The sequence below is a fragment of the Ochotona princeps genome, unplaced genomic scaffold, assembly GCF_030435755.1.
Source record: "Ochotona princeps isolate mOchPri1 unplaced genomic scaffold, mOchPri1.hap1 HAP1_SCAFFOLD_2755, whole genome shotgun sequence".
NCBI classification, from domain to species: Eukaryota; Metazoa; Chordata; class Mammalia; order Lagomorpha; family Ochotonidae; genus Ochotona; species Ochotona princeps.
This window is the reverse complement of record NW_026701763.1, coordinates 28667-33276: the sequence shown is the minus strand read 5'-3', so window position 1 is coordinate 33276 and position 4610 is coordinate 28667.

The window sequence follows — 4610 nt, the reverse complement described above, 5'->3', positions numbered from 1 at the left end:
TACTATTAGGAGTTCCTTCTGAATTTTGGCGCGTAATTTGTAAGTTGTCTCTACCTCGTCATTTCTCACGTATCCACAGAAATGAAAAGAGAGCGGCCATTCCTTTCGTGCGGGTGGAAACGAAACGGCTGTTAAGTACGTTTCTCACGATGCCCCACACAAGACGGCTTTCTCTTTTTCATTGCAATTCTTCACTCTCTCTTCTCCACTTTAAGAAAAACACAAAAAAGAGCGTGGAAATTATTTTTGTTACGAGTGTGCAAGTGTGTGTATGTGTGTAAAACACATTTCCTCAGTATTATTACGTTCCAGACTTCTTCACACATACTTTCTTTACCTGTATCTCTCCTTTTATCAGTGCGCGGCGACACAGAAAAATAGGTAGGCACTGCAGAAAAGATTTTCTTTCGTCTGCATGTCGCGTACACTTAGTATAGTTGACGACGTAGAGAAGACAAAAACATTCCCTACCAGGATTCATAATTTCATCGAAAACGCTGCTTTTCAAATCGTGGAAAGTCAATATCTGTGAGTGAGGTATCATAGATGCATGTCCCACGAGCGCTGACAAGTCAAACCCGCGTAGCAACGCTTCGTTCGCATCTTTCGGCATATCTCTCTCATCTAAACATGTATTATTTGCTGCTGGCTTATCAACGCTGTCCTCTGGTAATGCGGTTGTTGCTTCTTCTTCTTCTGCTCCTTTGTCTTTCACTGTGTCGGTCTCTTGTTCCACTTCTCTTCCCCCTCTTTCCTCAATAATATCACCTCCTCTTTCTCTCACTTCTCCCTCATTAGTAGGAACACATCTCTTTCCTTGTGTTCCCTCGCCACCTCCTGCTGATCCTGCTGCTGCTGCCCCGGCTGTTGGTGCTGCTGGTGCTGCTGTTGTTGTGAGAGCCTGATTGGCATGACGCCGTTGCTGCCAAAGAAAACTACTTGTATGGGTCTCGAGCAGCACAGAGGGACGAACTAGATAACAACGTCCAAGACCTAATTTGTGAGCAACAGCCTCTGCTCCTGCTCTTCCTGCCGCGTCATTGTCGGTCCACTGCATGCAATGCGCACACCATGCAGATACAGATTAGTCCACACAACAAACAAATACAAGGAATAGTAGAGCAAGTTTGCTACCGCAGCAATCTCAAGATGGAAGTACGCTAAATAAACAAAGAAAGACACTAACACAGACGAAACGTTCTCATCAAAAGATGAAAGAACGATCGAGAAGTACGAAGGGCAGACGTCGCACCTGTCCGCACGCACTAATATACAACATACAGCAGCCCTATTGTTGTAGCCATCTGCTGCTTGTGATGATACCACACTGTAGCCCTCTCGTAGTAGGCAGCTGCTGGCTAGAATATTTACACACACAGCAACCCTTCGGTAGTAGCCGACTTGTGGCTGTAAGGATAACGTAACGCACCCCTCTCGCAGTAGCCATGTGCTGGCTCCAATAGTAATATGCAGCAGCCGCTATCGTAATACGCTTTTGGTGCCGAAAACCATAACACATAGTAGAAGTAGTAGTAGTAGTAGCCATCTGCTGCCTATAACAATAACACACAGTAGCCGTATAGTAGTAGTAGTCATCTGCAGCGTACTGATACCACACAGTAGCCCTATCGTAGTAGGCGTGTATATGAAGACAGGGGATTGAATACGAGAGACTGCCTCACACAAAACCTCTCCGTAGTACGTATTTACTATACATGTATGTAGTTAATGCAATGCAATATGTATTACATATCGCGGAACTCTTAATAATATATATATAAGACTTGAAAGCAACCGCAGTATATATTTCTGTATAATAATTGAGATGAAAGCAATCTCAACGTACATAGTGTTTTTTACAATTTATAAGAGAGAAACCTCAAGGTATATATATAGGAATGATGTGAAAGCAACGTCAGTGTGCATATATATATCTCATTTTCATGGTGAACGCAATTTCACTGTTTACATGAATATATATATATATAAGAGAGCCATCTCAATATATATATGTATGTAGTTTTTTACGCCAGCAACCTCAGTATGAATGTAGACATACATATATATATATATATATGTCTTATATGAGAGCACCCCTATGATAGATATATATATATAAAGATTTATATGCGAGCAATCTCAATACATTTATATATAGTTTATGAGAGAGGAACATCAGTATGGCTTCTACGTATATATACCCCTAGAGTATATCTGATGCACAGAGTCCGAGCATTCGGAAATACAGAAGCAACTATTTTAATACACTGGTATATCTCCTTTTCGCAGACATGTATAATCCCTATACAGTTGTAGTGTATGGGCTTCCATATACTGCTCCATATATGAGAGACGTGCATATATATTAGACGCGGAAGACAGGACTAGAGCTTCTCGCATAGAAGAGTACAGCGCATTGAGCATACTATGGTGTGTGTCCACGGGCATCATATGTATGTAGAGCACCGCGTGCGCCTGTTCAAATATACACCCGCCCTCCACATTTGCAAGCGTGACTACAATTATACATGCCCCCGCGGTTGTACGGCAGTGCATGCGCATATACAAACATACACGCCCCCTGCCCCATGAGCAAAACATGCGGGGACTCATGCTTAAGGAGCATGCTATCATAAAGAAGCTACAACGAAAATCACGAAGAGGGAACTATTGGGAACGTATGTAAAGAAGGCGATACATACATCCGCTTGCTACACATATGATGCAAAGCATACAATACACACGCCTTCATGCTAAGAGCATGCAGTGGGCATATTACATACTTCAGCTGGCTAGGAGCGTGCAAAGGGCAAAATATATACGTCTGCTTGCTAAAAAGAGTATGATGCAAAAAAACATTACAAACCTCTCCTTCATAAGAGTATGCAGCGGTAATAATACATATGTCTTCATGTTAAGAGCATGCAGTGGGCATGCCACATACGTCTGCTTGCTAAGAGCATGCAAGGGACATAATATATACGTCTGCTTGCTGAACAAGAGTATGATGCAAAGTAACAATACATACGTCTGCATGCTTAGAGTATGCAACGGGAATAATGCATACGTCTGCTTTGTAAGAGCATACAAGAGAGACGATACATACATATATTTGCTACGACGGGCGTTCGTAGTTTGCATACGAGTTCTGAAGAGGCCCACGACGGCCACTAGCGCGTGTCTTCACGAGAGGGAATGCATACATCTGTTTGCTAAGAGTGTGATGCAAGAGAGAGACAGAGAGAATACATACATTTGTTCGCTAACAGTGTGGTGCGAGGGAGAAAATATATTCATCTGTCTGCTGAGAGACGCACGTGTTGTTTGTAAAGAAGTTATAGAGGTTTATGACCATCATGGAGCGCATGCGCGGCAGAGAAAAACATCTGTTTGGCGGCTGGAGGTCACGAGTACGCAGTACAGGTACGTAGGGGCATACGAACAGCACAACACATGCGCAGAGACATAAGTGTGTTTTTTAAGAGCATGCACTTGCAGACAAGCCATGAGGAGATGCCTACTAGAAGCGCCATGAAGCGCACTCGTCTACCGTATCGACTGCACTGAAACCTATGTATTGTTCGTCCATCCACCATGTACATATATATATATATATATATATATATATATATATATATGTGTGTATATGTACATGTATATATGAAGTACTGTACATATAGACTGCACCTGCTGTGACTAGATTGCTGCTTCAACGTTAGTTCCGCACGACACTCCACAAAGGTGTTTGGTTATCGCTATAGCGTGACCATACCTGCGCCGTAAACGCATGGACATAATCCCTGTACACATTATGGCAGCAGCTTGTGCAATGAAGATGCTGCTTCGCAATAATAGAGTACACGGCTACTCATCTAATACATCCTACGACACAAATGCGCGGTACTAGTAGTAGAAGTAGTATTTATTGGTACGTAGTAACGTAGACACGTACATTCTCTCATTTACAATTGCATTTATGCCTGGTATATTTGGAAGCTCATCTGGTTCTTGTGTTGAGCTGTGAGATTGTCTTCTAATCGCATTTCTAGTTGATACGCGTATGCCACTGCTGCTCGACCAAAGAAGATACATCTATATATAGATAGAGAGAAAGAGAGATGTACAGACACTCCGTTCTCTTTGGTGTTGCTGCTGCCGCCGGTACTGTTGTTGCTGCTCTGTTTGAGAGACAATGGGAGGCCTATGTATTTTTGTGGCTGCACGAAATTTGCAGCATCGAGTGGTTTTCACGTAGGTTCTTCGCATACCAAAATAATTTTTCGAAAACCTTCGAAGAATGGAAGTACTTGTAGAGGAAGACTGTGAGCGCCTATCGGCAAAGAGACCGCAGGGAGGCCAGTGGCTTGATAGACAGCCATAGCATCTAATTCTCCTTCTGTCAGAACAACGACGTCAGCTTTGAGTGGTACTGTTGCTGCACCAAATAAACCCCACGCACCTCCTGCTGGCAGCAAGCGCATGCAAGTTTTCTCTAGAATACTTCGCACTTTCAATCGTACAATTGGTGTTTCAAGTGTTGCAGCAGCAGCACGAGTACTACTTGTTGTTGCTGATGGTCGACTTCTTCCTCTTGCTGCCCTCGCGTGTGC